The 18,230-nt window shown below is 39.9% G+C and overlaps 1 pseudogene; it reads left to right on the top strand.

The window, feature by feature from the left end:
* Window positions 1-2,877: 2,877 nt before the first annotated feature.
* LOC100138575 (protein Abitram-like) lies at window positions 2,878-3,586 on the top strand (annotated as a pseudogene).
* The last annotated feature ends 14,644 nt before the right edge of the window (window positions 3,587-18,230 follow it).

Below are 18,230 nucleotides of genomic sequence, written 5' to 3'. Positions count from 1 at the left end.
TTTTTAGCTTCTTCTTCCATCTCTCTGTTTACATTACCCATCTTTTGCTGCATGCTTTCTACTTTAGCATATTAATCATAATTGTTTTAAATTTCCAGTCTGATAATTCCAATTTCTTCATGTCTTGTTCTGATGCTTGCTCTGTCTCTTCACATTGTATTTTTTTGCCTTTTTGTATGTCTTATAATTTTTTTCTTGATAGTCTAACATTATATACCAGGTAAAAGAAACTGTTATAAACAGGCCTTTAGAAATGTGGTGGTGAGGTGTTGGGGAAGAGGAAGAACTCTGTAGCCTATGATGAGGTCTCAGTATTTTACCTCTGAATTTTTACACTTCACCAGTATTCAGGTTTTTTTTTCTCACTGCTATGTGGGACAGGATGACTGAAGTGGGTTCAGGTTGGGTATTTCCCTTCTCCCATGTGAAATACTAGTGCTGACTGAGTTGGGTATTTTCTTTCCCCCGGGTCATGTGAGTTCTGATATTACCCCAGCAGGTTGATTTCTGGTTAACTAGTTTCCCCTGAGGGCAGGATTTGTTAAGATGAACACAGTACCTGAGCATATCATACTGATTCCTTATCGTTACTGGAAGCACACTGGGATTTTTCTCTGATATTTCCTTTGAGGACCTAGTCAAGTTCCTGGAGGTAAAACTTACAAAAGTTTGGGGGAACTCCTATGATTTGGTTCCCCTGGAGTTTTTAACTCTCAGAGTTGTCCACACTGAGCCTTCAATAGTTTGCTGATTATAGTTTAGGTTTTTCTACCCTGGTACTGGTTACATTGGTTTTTGCTTGTCAGTCTCTGCTCTGGTAAGCCTTGAATCCCAGTATTTACCTCTCTGTCTCTCCAGTCTTGGGGGCAGTGGTTTGCCCTGTGTTCTCCCCTCTCTTATAGATCTAAGAAGATTTGTTAATATTTCAGTCTGTTCAGCTTTTTATTTGTTAGGATGAAGTAGTGACTTCTAGGCTCTGTCCTTGAAAAACTGGAAGTCAATATATTGTTAGGTATTTTGGTTTATTCTGCATTTTGAACCATCAGTATACCTTTATTGATATTTTGCTATTTTTAAAAGATATATGTTAATGTCTCTAGCAGAGATAGTGGATTTATCTATTTCTCCCTTCCATTTTGTCAATTTTTTTGCTTTATATATTCTAAAGCAAAGTTATTAGATGCATCCATATTTAGAACTGTAGTTCATTTAGTTGATTTTACCCTTTAATCATTGTGAAATATCCCTCTGTGTCTCTATTAATATTTCTTGCATTCAAGTCTACTTTACCTCATATAATATAGCCCTATCTAAGACAATCTAAAATATATTTCAGAGTTGGAGATATATATATATGCTATGCTATGCTAAGTCACTTCAGTCCTGTCTGACTCTGTGTGACCCCATAGATGGCAGCTCACCAGGCTCCCCCATCCCTGGGATTCTCCAGGCAAGAACACTGGAGTGGGTTGCCATTTCCTTCTCCAATGCAGGAAAGTGAAAAGTGAAAGTGAAGGCGCTCAGTCGTGTCCGACTCTTAGCGACCCCATGGACTGCAGCCTACCAGGCTCCTCCGTCCATGGGATTTTCTAGGCAAGAGTACTGGAGTGGGGTGCCATTGCCTTCTCCTATATATATATATATATATATATATATATATATAAATTAAGATGTCATTGTAGATATTATAGCATCCATCCTTAAATCTACCTTTAATTGTATCTTTTACTTCTTGTACAATATAGGAACCTTAAAATACTTTAACTTCATTTACCCTCCCACATTGTGGTTTGTCCTATTGATAGTGTGTATTTCAATTCTATAGAACTTTTAACCCCCATGATACACTATTATTATTTTAAAGCTAATATTACTTGTTGCTGTTGTTTAGTTGCTCTCATGTCCAACTTCTTGCAACCCCATGGATTGCAGCATATCAGGCTTCCCTGTCCTTCACTATCTCCCAGAGTTTGCTCAAACTCACGTCCATTCAGTCTATGATGCCATCCAACTATCTCATTCTCTGTCATCCTCTTCTCCTCCTGCCCTCAATCTTTCCCAGCATCAGGGTCTTTTCCAGTTAATCAGCTCTTGGCATCAGGTGGCCAAAGTATTGGAGCTTCAGCCTCAGTCCTTGCAATGGGTGTTCAGGGTTGGTTTCCTTTAGGATTGACTGGTTTGATCTCCTTGCTGTCCAAGGGACTCTCAAGAGCCTTCTCCAGCACCACAATTCGAAAGTATTTGTTCTTTAGCACTCAGCCTTCCTCATGGTCCAACTCTCAGATCCATACATGACTACTGGAAAAACCATAGCTTTAACTAAATGGACCTTTGTGGGCAAAGTGATGTCTCTGATTTTTAATGGGCTGTCTAGGTTTGTCATAGATTTTCTTCCAAGGAGCAAGCATCTCTTAATTTTATGGCTGCAGTCACTGTCTGCAGTAATCTTGGAGACCAAGGAAGTGAAGTCTCATTGTTTCCATTTTTTCCACATCTGTTTGCCACGTTTATTTAACAAGATCCCTCCTCTTCAGTGGGTTTTGAGATCAAGGGTTTTCCCCTTAACACTGTAACTTTGTGGAAATTTGTCTCACTTTTATTAATAACTTTTCAGTATTTACTTGGCTTATCAATATGTAACTTAAATGTTGACAAATGACCTGAGAGGAAATTGTAAACAAAATGCCAACCTCGTGGTATTAGTTTGCTAGCATTGCTATATTAAGGTACCACAAACTGGTTGTTTAACCAATAGAAATTTATTATCTGACAGCTCTGGCTAGAAGTCTAAAATTAAGGTATTGACAGGACCATTCTCCCCCTGAAGATGCTACAAAAGAATAAGGTTTAGGAAGGTTTGTAGCACCCGAGGTTGCCATGACTACCAATCCCAAGGACCCTGTGGCCACCTTGGCTGCTGAGCCCGTGATGCTGTTGCTTGTGGATCGTTTCTTTACTCACTGATACAAAGCAGGCCAAGGAAATGGCATTTGCAGAGATGTGGAAAAACAGGATGTCAAAGGAAAACCCTGCGAGGACCACTGTATACTATAGCACTCTAACCGAATACATGTCATCATGTTGGCGGGGTCTCATTCAGTTCTTCAAAGTGGAAAAAACAATTAAAAGAATTTTTAAATCAAATCAGTACCAACTGTTGCAGCCTTCAGAACAAAGTCTCTGAGAAATTTAAGCGGGGGACACAGTTTCTCACAGAACTTGCACCTCTGTGTAAGATTTACTGCTCAGGTGGAGAAGAATATATCATATCTAACTGTGTTAGAGGGTGGTTGATGAAAGTGAATGTAAACATTATCCATAAACCATCTATTCTTCAAGAGAAGCCATCCACCGAAGGCTACATTACAGTTGTGCTGTCCAAATTTGAAGAAATAAAAGCGAAACAGGAGGGTTACTGACCCAAGAAGAATATGAAGAAATTATAGTGAAATGCATGAAAGCCACAGCAGCTACCTCATTAGGGGTGAGGACTGAGATGGAGTAAAAAGCATCATGGCATCCTTTCCTTACCTGTCCTGCTAGTCAGTACACTAAAGAAGAACGGGCACTGGTGAAGTGTACTTCACACCTGGTCATCTACCGGGAGGCCTGACCTGCTTTTCCTTCTTTGTCTTGCATAACAAGCCTTGATTCTGTTTTGTCTTCAACCTCCCAGATCTGCCTGCCCACTTACTCATTCTCTTCTTCTCTTACTTTTCTCTTTCTAACAACTGGCAAGGAAGACATGTTTTTCTGTTTAAAAACCAACAAACAAAGCATTTTGAGGAAAATTTGAAAAGACAGCAAAATAAGAATAATTTATCCATCATCCTGTAAAAAAGGTGGGGGTGGGGGATAAGTTTTAGGCCTCTCTCTTAGCTTCTGGTAGTTCCTTGGCTTGTAGGAGCATATCTTCACATGGTACTCTCCCTGTGTCTAAATTTCTTCTTTTTGTAAGTACACAGTCCTATTGGTATATCCTTCTCCAGTATGATGTCCCCTTACTAATTACATCTGCAAAGACTCAGTTTCCAAATAAGATCACATTCTGAGATACTGGGGGTTAAAACTTCCATATATCAGTCTGGGGAGGGAACATAATTCAACCCATAATATTGAAATCAAAGCACTTGTATTTCCTTCCGTATTTTTGTCTATAAGTCTTGGCTTCCCTTATTGCTCTCCAGTGTCTTTACACAGTTTTTGTCAGATTATCTTCTGTTTTTATGATTGTTTTCATAGAGAACTAATGATACTAGCTACTCCATGATTGATTCTATGCTATGCTATGCTAAGTCACTTCAGTCGTGTCCGACTCTGTGTGACCCCATAGATGGCAGCCTACCAGGCTCCCCCATCCCTGGGATTCTCCAGGCAAGAACACTGGAGTGGGTTGCTATTTCCTTCTCCAATGCATGAAAGTGAAAAGTGAAAGTGAAGTTGCTCAGTCGTGTCCAACTCTTAGCGACCCCTGGACTGCAGCCTACCAGGCTCCACTGTCCATGGGATTTTCCAGGCAAGAGTACTGGAGTGGGGTGCCATTGCCTTCTCCGGATTGATTCTATACTAGCTACTTAAAACTTAAGTATAACTAATGCAATTTTAACATAGCATGTGGTTCTTTATTTGAAAATTGAAAGAGAGTAATATAATGAGTATATTAGGCGCATGGTATTCATAGTAACTGGTGAAGAAACAGTTGAAGGATTTCTTGGTTGGAGAAAAGAGATATTGGAATATAAGGCAAGGAAATTTAGAAAATAATCTACACATGAATTCTGTAGTAACCTGTATGTTTAGGGAGTCTATGCAGGATGAACTCACTCTGGTTTCATCATTGTTGTGCTGGAAATTGATTTAACCCTTAGGCAAGCATCTCCTTAGGTGAATTGGTTAACTTCTTGTGATTGGCAATTGGTTACCCGTATTTACTTCCCAGTGTTGCAGGTATAACCCCCCACCATTTAGCTGCCTAACTCCTCCAACTCTATAAAACCTGGAGCCTTGCTGCTGCTGTTGCTAAGCCGCTTCAGTCATGTCTGACTCTGTGCGACCCCATAGATGGCAGCCCACCAGGCTCCACCATCTCTGGGATTCTCCAGGCAAGAATACTGGAGTGGGTTGCCATTTCCTTCTCCAATGCATGCAAGTGAAAAGTGAAAGTGAAGTCGCTCAGTTGTGTCCAACTCTTCACAACCCCATGGACTGCAGCCTACCAGGCTACTCTGTCCATGGAATTTTCCACCAAGAGTACTGGAGTGGGGTGCCATTGCCTTCTCTGGAGCCTTGCTACCCTCCCATTATTCCCAAGTTTGGTTTCTCTCATCCTGTACTCCACATCACAAATTGTCTCTCATCCTTCTAGCTTTTGATCCCATGTTTCGTTATATCAGTTCCCTGGAATCTCCTCATCTCATTCCTTCAATCTGAAGCTCTTGACTTGAGGTTCTACCTATGATGTTTTCCCTCTTCAGTACAATCTAGATTTCACTTACAGCTATGCTACAGTTAGATAACTCAAGTAAACATCCACCTTGTGACTGGCCCACATCCCTTTCTTCACTATGACCCTCAAAGTCAGTGTCCCCCCTAGGCTCATCTCAGGTCCACAAGCTGAGGACCTAAATTAACTCAAAAAAAAAAAAAAAAACTGAAGGATTTAAGCTCCATGCTCATTATCTCTTGGGAAGTCAGTGAATATTATTATTTCTTTGAGTTGATCTCTTTCTTCTTCTTAGCATTCTTGTTATGAAAAGAATTTGTCATGGAGCAATCAGTTTTAGCGGGCCCCCACTGGATGTAAGACAAGTTGGTAAGTGTTCTTTAATTATTCACCTATTCATTTAATGGGGGCTTCCCAGGTGGCGGTAGTGGTAAAGAAACCTCCTGCAGGGATGCAGGAGATGTAGTTTTAATCCCTGGATTGGGAAGGTCCGATAGAGAAGGAAATGGTAACCCACTCCAGTATTCTTGCCTGGGAAATCCCATGGACAGAGGAGCCTGGTAGGCTACAGTCTGTGGGGTTGCAAAAGAGTTGGACATGAGCGAAGTGACTAAGCATGCATTCATTTAACAACTATTGATTGAATGCCCAAGCTTCTGGAGTGATAAGAATGGTGAAAAAAACAGTTGTGTTCTTGACCAATGAAGTTCATAGTCCAGTTAAGAGAAAGACATTATTCAAGTAATTCAGAAATGTAAAAATGGAACTGAAGTAAGCGGGAGGAAGGAGAGGAGCATGGAGTTCTGTGTCCACTTAAGCAAGGCTCCAAAGTTCTCTTTCAGTCAAGTCAGGGCTTCTTAAACTGCATCGTAGGAATAGTGTCAAAACAGGCTTGATGCAGTGGTTCTCAATGCCAGCAGTGTATTAGAATTACATAAGGATAATGTGCTCAGCTGTGTCCAACTCTTTGCGACCCCATGGACTGTGGCTCACCAGGCACCTCTGTCCATGGAATTTTCCAGGCAAGAACACTGGAGTGAGCTACCATTTCCTTCTCCAGAATTACAAGAAATGCTTTTTTAAAAAAAAAAGAAGAAGAAGCCAAGGCTTCACTCCAGACTGATAAATTAGACTCTTTGAGAATGGGATCTGGCGTTAGCTGTTTTAAAAAATAAATATCTGCAAGGATAGTAACATACAGGCTGAGTAGAGATTTCCTTCACTGTGGAAACGAAAGGATCCCAGGTGCTTAGCTTCATGGTTTATCACCTTTTCTCTTTTCTGCCTTTATGTTTTTGCCTGGCCTCCTGTTTTTAGTAATGGGAATCTTGTTTGCTTCCCTTTGTTTCCAACCAGAACAGTGACCTCAGGTCCAACATCTGGGCCCTGGCTCATAGGCCCCACCCTAGCAACATGAAGTTCAAGTAACTTATCAGGACCCAGGTCTTCTGAGGGGCCATGCAGTTGTGACAAATTGTCATCCCCTTCACCTGTGGCATGAGCTGCCAAAGTAACATTTTTTATTTTCACATAGAATGACATAAAAGAAAGAGGGAGGTAGGAAAGGTCCAGGATGTGGGAAGTGGGGTCTAAGAATTCTCTGAGAGGTATGGCCACTCTCTGAACCACCTATAATGTTCTCCAGGCAGCAAAGTGATTGGCTACTGCAGGACACAAGCCCAGTGTCACAGTGGCCCTGAGCTTCTAAGTCCAAAACACACTCAGACCCACAAGGACGAAAACACCTGCATTCTATCCTCTGGTGAGTTTTCCCCACTCCTAGGAAAAATATGACTCTTCCTCTTGCCTCTCTCCTAGGTACCTCAAACTCTGCTTAACTTACCCTCTCAGATGGGTCCCAGAACAATTTATTTCACTTAATGTGTTAGTGCTGCTGTGTATGAGTTTCTGCTTCACATCTCTGTGAGTTTTCTGTTATGTGTATGTGCATCCTAAGTCACTTCAGTCATGTCCATTTGCAGCCCTATGGACTGTAGACAAAACCCCCAACACACATCTAATTTTCAGCAAAGTTGACTCCATGCTAAAACTATAAAATAATAACAGCCATTCTGTAAAAAGAACACACTAACACACTAAGCATACACATCAATTGTAAGATGTGCCCCAATTTCTCAAATATTTACAGTTTTTAAAATTGCAGCTAAAAATCAAAGAAATATGGTACCTGCAAATTTTTCTCCCAAGGTATTATTTTTAATTATTGTTTATAAACAGTTTATCATGGAGAACATTTGCTGAATATGATAATTTGAGTTTTGAATTAAGTAACCTTTAGTTGCTGGACAATAATTATCTGGTTGAAGTCAATACATAAGCTCAAATGATCACTGTAGAGAAAAGTATTTACCTTTCTATCTGTGTTTGTAAGTATCTAAATCATTTAGAAGTCAGGTCTAATCATTAAGATCACTGTCAAAACAAAACCTGTCAAAATTCTGCAAGATAATGACAATTTGTTTTTCCTTTTGTTTCTCTATCTCTTCTTTTGATTTTCAAAATTTTGTTTCATTGGCTAGAATTCCCAGACCAATGTTAAATAATAATGCTTAATCAAGGTTACCTTCATCTTTCCCTGATTTTGACAGAAATTAACCTAGTGATTAATCATTAAACACAACACTGGTGGTTGGTTTGAATAGCATTTTATTATTTTGCAGAAATATATATCTACTTCTAGTTTACATAGAAAGTTAAAAAGTCAAAAGGCAAGCAAAGTTTAATCCCATGCCTTTTTTGGTATCTATATAGATCATACATTTTTTCTTATTTAACATAATTAACACCATATAATATTAAATATCTAAATATTAAATTACCTGGAATTTATCATTGTAAAAAGGGAAATCAAAGCATAGTACTATTTTATTAAGTGAATTATTTGTTTTATGAATTGCCTGTGACAAGTTTCTAAACCCAGGCAGCCAGTCTCTATAAGCCAGCATGTGGTTGGCGTCTCAGGGTTCAGAGACTAATTATAATAGTGCCAGCCTAGGCAGGACACCATTAGGAGGTCAGACCTGCCAGAAGAAATCAATTATAGGAGATGAACCTTGTTTGGATGTGTTTTGTGCCATTGCCCCCTTGGAGGGCCAAGATCTTGCTTCCTGGTACAAAGATCATGAGTGCCAGAACCTGTCATTTGTACGCCACTTGGCACTGACTGACCGCCCCAAACCCCAGTCATCTTCAACTTTTTGTTCAGTACAGAATTAATGATGAGACATGGAGATGAGGTGGAGATAAGGGCTCCTCTTTATGGAGACACTCATTCCAGCCAAAAGAGCAGATTGTAGACAAATTCAATAATCCTTTGGCAGAAAGAAGGCACATTGAATATTTGCACACATGTTCTCTGAGATCGCACACATACTCATACACTTACACCCTTCCCCTCACATTAGGAGATTTGTTGAATACAGTGAGGGCTTAATACAGGCTTTTTTCATGAAGGAGTGAATGATAAGAGAATTCAGTGGTCCAAGTATATCATTGTACTCATCCACATACACACATATTAATGTCCACTCATAAATACACAAGCAAATGGGAGAACATTGTCTCCACAGCTCTCCACACACATCAACTGCTGTCATGGTCCCCTCCAAGCTGCCATGCATCCCTTCCAGAAATCTCAACAGTTACAGTTTTGAGCCTTAATCCCAAGGCTCAAAAGCCTCGATTCAAACTGGGTTTAACCACAGACAGATTTATTGCTGACTATGATAGGAGGTCCAGAAGTAGAGTTCCAGGATGGATTGATCTGGATACTGTCAACAGGGACTGAATTTCATCCTGTCACCACCCTCCCTGCCGTTTGCAGAATCATCTTCACTCTGAGCCTAGTTTCCTTTGCGGGTGCAGGATGACTCCCAGGAGCAATCAGGGCTACACATCACATAGTTCTTATCCAGGGAGAGAAAGCAAGAAGCTTCTCTAGGCTTTCTAAAGAGTTAGAAGAACTTTACGAAAGTTGATGGTAAACTTCTTCCTGCACGCCAATGACCATAGACAGGGTAGAATTTTTTCCTGAAATAAGAATTTGGGATTGTACTTATATCAAGCAGTCTGTCTCTTGAGACAAGAGCCACAGTGATGGAAAGATGCTGGAAAGTCCATCATGAGAATGACAACAGTCTGGAAGCAGTCTGTAGTACTAGCTTCCAGTACCAGCCTCACGTGTGGCAAGAGGTGATAGGTACAGGGTAGAGATTTGTACTCAACCCTGTATGGCTCAGCTGAAATCACACCAATGAGGCACACAGTGCTGCCCTCATAGACACAAGGAGGGCAGCACTGACTGGTCCAATTAGACTTTATCATTTCTTTTCCTCCTGGGGCTTCCCTGGTGGCTTGGACAGTAAAGAATCTGCCTGCAATGCAGGAGACCTGGGTTTGATCCCTGGGTCAAGAAGATCCCTTAGAGAAGGAAAGGACAACCTACTCCCGTATTCTTGCATGGACAGAGGAGCCTGGAGGGCTATGGTCTATGGAGTCACAAAGAGTCAGACACAACTGAGCAACTAACACTTTCACTTTCTGTGCTTCAGTCAGTCAGTTCAGTCGCTCAGTCATGTCCTACTCTTTGTGACCCCATGAACCACAGCTTGCCAGACCTCTTTGTCCATCACCAACTCAGGAGTCCACCCAAACCCATGTCCATTGAGTTGGTGATGCCATCCAACCATCTCATCCTCTGTCATCCCCTTCTCCTCCTGCTCTCAATCTTTCCCAGCATCAGGGTCTTTTCCAATGAGTCAGCTCCTCTCATCAGGTGGCCAAAGTATTGGAGTTTCAGCTTCAACATCAGTCCTTCCAATGAACACCTAGGACTGATCTCCTTTAGAACGGACTGGTTGGGCCTCCTTGCAGTCCAAGGGACTCTCAAGAGTCTTCTCCAACACCACAGTTCAAAAGCATCAATTCTTTGGTGCTCATCTTTCTTTATGGTCCAACTCTCACATCTATACATGACCACTGGAAAAATCATAGCTTTCAGTATACTGACCTTTGTTGGCAAAGTAATGTCTCTGCTTTTTAATATGCTGTTGAGATTGGTCATAACTTTCCTTCCAAGGAGTAAGCATCTTTTACTTTCATGATGGCAGACACCATCTGCAGTGATTTTGGAGCCCAGAAAAATAAAGTCAGCCACTGTTTCCACTGTTTCCCCATCTATTTGCCATGAAGTGATGGGACCAGATGCCATGATCTTAGTTTTCTGAATGTTGAGCTTTAAGCCAACTTTTTCACTATCCTCTTTCACTTTCATCAAGAGGCTCTTTAATTCTTCTTCATTTTCTGCCATAAGGGTGGTGTCATCTGCATATCTGAGGTTATTGATATTTCTCCCGGAAATCTTGATTCCAGCTTGTGTTTCCTCCAGCCCAGCATTTCTCATAATGTACTCTGCATAGAAGTTAAATAAGTAGGGTGACAATATACAGCCTTGATGCACTCCTTTTCCTATTTGGAACCAGTCTGTTGTTCCATGTCCAGTTCTAACTGTTGCTTCCTGACCTGCATAGAGATTTCTCAAGAGGCAGGTCAGGTGGCCTGGTATTCCCATCTCTTTCAGAATTTTCCACAGTTTATTGTGATCCACACAGTCAAAGGCTTTGAGGCTGCTGAATAAAGATCAGAGTCCCACGTGTGTGGTGAATATGAAGTTCAAAGTTATGCCTTGCATTCTTCTTTTTTTTCTCCACACCCGCTGGTTCCACTCACAGAAAAAGAAATTAAAACAGTGATTTGGGTACGGACTTGTATTAGCCCCTTGTTATTGCCTCAACCAGAAAGCAGGGTAGTTCCCTTGACCAAGGAGCATGTTGGTGTGTAAGTGTGAGTGCATATGTCTGTGTGTGTGAGTCTGTGTTACTGTCTTTGCATGTCTGTGTGAGTGTGTTGGTGTAAATGTGTGTTTATGTGTGTGTTTACATGTCATGTGTGAGTATGTGTGTGATATGCACACATACAAGAATTTGAAAATCAAGCCTTTGGCTGGTTGGTGTAAAGCACAGGGTATGGAGACCCCGAAAAGAGAAGGCCCTCTGGATGAAAAACAGCTTAGGTTTTAGGACCTTAGCTTTTCCATTATTTTTTTTCACCAGTTTTATTGAAATATAATTCACACACCATACAATTTATCCAATTGTATTTATTGAATGTAAAATTCAATGGTTTCTAGTACAATCACAGAGTTGTGTATCCATCACTGCAGTCAATTCTAGAATATTTTCACTACCCGGAAAAGAAACCTCTTACCCATCATTCCCCAATCCCCCTGACCCCCTCAGCTCTAGGCAATCATTAATCTTTAGATTTTCCTGTGCTGAGTATTTTATATAAATGGGATCATCCAATATGTTGTTCTTTGCTACTGGCATCTTACATTTAGCATGTTTTCAAGGTTCATCCATGTTATAACATGAATCAGTACTTCATTCCTTTTTATGGCTGAACAATAATCCATTATATGGACACACCACAATTTTATGTATCCATTAGTTTGCTGATGGATGTTTGGATTGCCTTCATTTTGGGGCTATTATGAATAATGCTGCTGTGAACACTCATGTACCAATTTTTATAAGGATACATATTGCCATTTCTCTTGCGTATGTACCTAGGAATAACATTGTTGGATCACATGGTAAAAATACTTGACCATTTGTGGAACTGCTGGACTGTTTCCCAAAGCAGCTTTGCCACTTAACATTCAGCAGTGTAAGAGGGTCTCGGTTTTTCCACATTCTCGTCACACTTGTTTGTGTCTGTCTGAATACAGTCATCTTAGTAGGTGTGACGGAGGAGGCAATGGCAACCCACTCTGGTACTCTTGCCTGGAAAATCCCATGGACAGAGGAGCCTGGTAGGCTGCAGTCCATGGGGTCGCTAAGAATCGGACACGACTGAGCGACTTCACTTTCAATTTTCACTTTCATGCATTGGAGAAGGAAATAGCAACCCACTCCAGTGTTCTTGCCTGGAGAATCCCAGGGATGGCAGAGCCTGGTGGGCTGCCGTCTATGGGGTCGCACAGAGTTGGACACAACTGAAGCGACTTAGCAGAAGCAGCAGCAGTAGTAGGTGTGAAGGAGTATCTCACTGTGGTTTTAATTTGCATTTCCATGGTGGCTAATGATGCTGTTCATTTTTTTTCATGTGCTCATTGGAAATTTGCATATCTTACTTGAAGAAATGTCTATTCATAATCTAGTGCCCATTTTTCCAGTTGTATCGATATACAATTGATATACAACAGTATACATTTAAAGTGTACAGTAAATGGTTTGACTTACACATATTGTGAAATGATTGCCATGATAAGTTTAGTTAGTATTCATTTTAGAGGCAATAAAAGGAAAATGATAAATTTTTCTTTGTGATAAGAACTCAGGATATAGTCTCTTAACAACTTAACTATAGTCATCATGTTGTACAGTACTTTCCTAGTACTTATTTATCTTATAGCTGGAAGTTTGTTCCTTTAAACCAGCTCTCTTCAATTAACCCTCACCTTCTCTTCTGCTAAGCACAAATATAATCTTCTATTCCATGATTTTTTAAGTATTAGATTCCTCATAGAAGTGAGCTCATATAGGAATTGTCTGTCTCTGTCTGACTTATTTCACCACCATAAGACCTTCAAGGTCCATCTGTGTTGCAAATGGCAAGGTTTACCTTAAGGTTTTGTTTGTTTGTTTTGTTTCATTCGTTTTTATTCCTTTCTTTTTTAATGGCTGAATAATATTGCATTTTGTGTGCGTGTGTGTATACACACACACACACACGTATGCGACAACTTCTTTATCTATTCATCCACTCATGGATATTTAGGTGTGTTGCTTCCACAACTTTACTGTAAATAATGTTACTACAAACATGAGGTGCAGAGATGCTTTCCAAGTCAATATTTTTGCTTCCTTTTGATATATTCCCAGAAGTGTAGTGCTGGATCATGTGCTAGTTCTATTTTTAATTTTTTGAGAAATTTTCATAATGCTTTCCATAGTGGCTAAATCAGTTTTCAAAAGATTTCCTTCTCCCCATATCCCCAAAAGCATTTGTTATTGCTCATGCTTTTGATGTAGGCCATTCTAACAAGTGTGGGGGTAATATATCACTGTGGTTTTTTTTGCAGTCTCTATTAATAATGTTGACTTTTTTATGCACATGTTGACCATTAGTATATCTTCTTTGGAAAAATGTCTATCTAGGTCTTTTGCCCATTTTTATAGGAATTTTTGCCTAATTATTGAGTAGTAGTGTGTGTGTGTATTCAGTAGTGTCTGACCTCTTTGTGATCCCATGGACTGTAGCCTGCCAAGCTCCTGTCTCCACGGGATTTCCTAGGCAAGAATACAGGAGTGGGTTGCCATTTCCTACTCCAGAGAATCTTCCTGACCAAGGGATCAAACCAGAGTTTCCTGGGCCTCCTGTATTGGCAGGCAGATTCTTTACCACTGAGCCATCAGGGAAGCCCCATTTAAGTGGTGAGTTTTTTTTTTATATATTCTACACAAAAGTCCTTTATCAGATATGCAATTTGTAAACATTTTCTCCCATTCTACAGGTTGTATTTTCACCTTATGTATGAGGAGGGCTTACAAATAGCTGAGAAAAGAAGAGAAGCTAAAGGCAAAGGAGAAAAAGGAAGATATACCCATTTGAATGCAGAGTTCCAAAGAATAGCAAGGAGATATGAAACCCTTCCTCAGCTATCAATGCAAAGACATCCTGGAATGTGAAGCCAAATGGGCCTTTGGAAGCATCACTAAGAACAAGTGGAGGTGATGGAATTCCAGTTGAGCTATTTCAAATCCTAAAACACGATGCTGTAAAAGTGCTGCACTCAATATGCTAGCAAATTTGGAAAACTCAGCAGTGGCCACAGGAATGGTAAAGGTCAGTTTTCATTCCAATCCCAAAGAATGGCAATGCCAAAGAATGTTCAAACTACCGCACGACTGCACTCATCTCACAGGCTAGCAAAGTAATGCTCAAACTTCTCCAAGCCAGGCTTCAACAGTAAGTGAACTGTGAACTTCCAGATGTTCAAGCTGGTTTTAGAAAAGGCAGAGGAACCAGAGATCAAATTGCCAGCATCCATTGGATCATCGAAAAAGTAAGACAGTTCCAGAAAAACATCTACTTCTGCTTTATTGATTAGGCCAAAGCCTTTGACTGTGTGGATCACAACAAACTATGGAAAATTCTTTAAGAGATGGGAATACCAGACCACTTTACCTGCCTCCTAAGAAATCTGTATGCAGGTCAAGAAGCAACAGTTAGAATTGGACATGGAACAACAGACTGATTCCAAATAGGAAAAGGAGTACATCAAGGCTGTATGTTGTCACCCTACTTATTTAACTTATATACAGAGTACATCATGAGAAAAACCGGGGTGGATGAAGCACAAGCTGGAATCAAGATTGCTGGGAGAAATATCAATACCCTCAGATATGCAAATGACACCACCCTTATGGCAGAAAGTGAATAAAGAGCCTCTTCATGAAGGTGAAAGAGGATAGTGAAAAAGTTGGCTTAAAGCTCAACATTCAGAAAACTAAGATTATGGCATCTGGCCATCACTTCATGGCAGATAGATGGGGAAACAGTGAGAGACTTTATTTTTTTGGTGGGGGGAGCTCCAAAGTCACTGCAAATGGTGACTGCAGCCATGAAATTAAATGATGCTTGTTCCTTAGAAGAAAAGTTATAACCAATCTAGATAGCATATTAAAAAGCAGAGACATTACTTTGCCAACAAAGGTCTGTCTAGTCAAAGCTATGGTTTTTCCAATAGTCATGTATGGATGTGAGAGTTGGACTATAAGGGAAGCTGAATGCCAAAGACCTGATGCTTTTGAACTGTGGTGTTGGAGAAGACTCTTGAGAGTCTCTTGTATGGACATGAGTTTGAATAACCTCTAGGAGCTGGTGACTGAGCAAGTGAACTCAGTTGTCCAACTCTGTGCCTCCATGGACTGCAGCATGCCAGACCTCCCTGTCCATTACCAACCCCCGGAGCTTACTCAAACACATGTCCATCGAGTCAGTGATGCCATCCATCCATCTCATGCTGTATCACCCCTTTCTCCTCCCACCTTCAATCTTTCCCAGCATCAGAGTCTTTTCCAATGAGTCAGTTCTTCACATCACATAGTCAAAGTATTGGAGCTTCAGCATCAGTCCTTCCAATGAATATTCAGGGCTAACTTCCTTTCAGATGGACTGGTTGGATCTCCTCGCTCTCAAGAGTCTTCTCCAACACCACAGTTCAAAAGCATCAATTCTTTGGCACTCAGCTTTCCTTATAGTCCAATTCTCACATCCATACATGACTACTGGAAAGACCATAGCCTTGACTAGATGGACCTTTGTCATTGAAGTAAAGTCTCTGCTTTTTAATATGCTGTCTAGGTTAGTCATAGCTTTTGTTTCAAGGAGCAAGCATTGTTTAATTTCATGGCTGCAGTCACCATCTGCAGTGATTTTGGAGCCCAAAAAGATAAGGTCTCTTACTGTTTCCATTGTTTGCCCATCTATTTGCCATGAATGATGGGACTTGATGCCATGATCTTAGTTTTTTTAATTTAAAGCAAAACAAACAAACAAACACATAAGCATAGAAAAGCACATCCAAAGTACAGAAGTTTTGAATTTTAAGTTATATTCATTTAATTTATTTTTATTGTTGTCACTTGTGCTTTTGAAATACTATCTAGGAAACCATTGCTAATCCAAGATTATGAAGTTTAAGTCTACGCTTTTGTCAGAGCTTCAGATTTTAGTTCTTTCACTTAGGTCTTTGATTCATTTTTAATTGATTTTTATATGCTGTCCGTTCAAGATACTTTCAAATTGTGGTGTTGGAGAAGACTCTTGAGAGTGCCTTGGACTTCAAGGAGATCAGACCAGTCAAGCCTAAAGGAAATTAACCCTAAATCTCATTAAAAAGACTGATGCTAAAGCTGAAGCTCCAATAATTTGGCCACCTGATGAGAAGACCCAACTCATGGAAAAGACCCTCATGCTGGAAAAGATTGAGGGCAGGAGGGGAAGGGGTAAAAGAGGATGAGATGATTGGATAGCATCATCAACTCAATGGACATTAGTTTGAGCAGACTTTGGGAGATAGTGAAGGACAGGGAAGCCTGGCATGCTGTAGTTCATGGGGTTGCAAAGAGTTAGTGTTAGACACAACTTAGTGACTAAATAACAACGATGTTATCTGAGATGGGTTCCAATTTCATTCTTTTCCATATAATGTCCCAAAACCCCAGTATACTTTGTTGAAAAAAGTATTCTCTTTCAAATGAATTCTGTTGATATCCTTGTTGAAAATTATTTGTAAGTGTTAAGGTTTATTTCTAGACTCTCAATTCTATTTCATTAGTCCATGTGGTTATCCTTAAGCCAAGTATCACACTATCGTGATTACTGTAGCTTTATAGTAAGTTTTTAAATTTGAAAGTGTAAAATTTCCAACTTTTTCTTCTTTTTCAATATTTCTTTTGCTCCTCTGAGTTCTTAAAATTTCCATATGAATTTTAGGTTTCAGTTTGTCAATCTATGTAAAAGAGTCAGTTGGAATTTTGATAGATTGCCTTGAATCTATAGATCAGTTTAGGGAGTATTGCTATCTTAACCATATTGAGTCTTTTGATTCATGAACATGGAATGCTTTTCCATTTATTCAGGTCTTCTTTACTCTTTTTTATCAATATTTTATAGTTTCCAAAGTATAAATGTTGCACTCCTTTTGTTAAATTTATTCCCAAGTATTTTATTCTTTTTGATGTTATTGTAAATTGACCTGTTTTTTAAATTGCATTGACTGTTTGCTAATTGCTACTGCCTTCCCAGGTGCTGCAATGGTAAAGAACCATCTGCAATGCAGGAAACACAGGAGAGTTGAATTCGATCGCTGGATTGGGAAGATCCCCTGGAGTAGGAAACAGCAACCCACTCCAAGTATTCTTGCCTGGAAAATTCCATGGACAGAGGAGCCTGACATGCTATAGTCCATGGGGTCACAAAGAGTCAGACACAACTGAGCGACTGAACATTGTATAGAATTGCAGTTGATTTTTGATCAATTACATATTGATCTTGTTTCCTCAACCTTGTTGAACTTGTTTATTAATTCTAGTAGATTTTTAATGACTTTGGTCTGTCTTTATTTGTTGTTCTTTACAGTAATTCTCCTCTTTCAAGGTATATAACAAATTCAACTTTAAAAAAATACAACAATTTACATGTATGGTGCGACTGTTCTGTCACAATTCTTGATGCTCCTCAAGTTTACTAAGTGGATATTGCTTTAATGTACAGATGATAAAAGTAAACTTAGAAAATTTGGGTAATTTTCTTAAGACCAAAAGGTCAAAACGAAGATTTCTTCTATTTTTTTGTAGGGCATGTGAGAGATGAGGATTCATCACCTCTCCTTATACCACTTCAGTTCCTAGGCTTGTGCACACACACACACATACACACACACATACACACACACACAAACACACTGAGGTTCATTTTTTGGTTAGACCTGTGCCACTGGGAATGTGTTCTCTGGTTGACTTCCTACCAGTCAGTACTGATGCACTTGTTAACTATGTTGTCAAAAGATGTGCATAGCTTTAGAGTAAATTTCAATCCTTTTTATTACCATTTACAAATGGAGAACTAAGAAGAAGGTGTGTTTTGCCCAAGGTTACATAGAAAACAGTGGTAGAAGAATTGTCCTGGCCATGTCCAT

The sequence above is a fragment of the Bos taurus genome, chromosome 2 (assembly GCF_002263795.3).
Source record: "Bos taurus isolate L1 Dominette 01449 registration number 42190680 breed Hereford chromosome 2, ARS-UCD2.0, whole genome shotgun sequence".
NCBI lineage: Eukaryota > Metazoa > Chordata > Mammalia > Artiodactyla > Bovidae > Bos > Bos taurus.
This window is presented reverse-complemented; position numbering and strand designations above follow the sequence as displayed.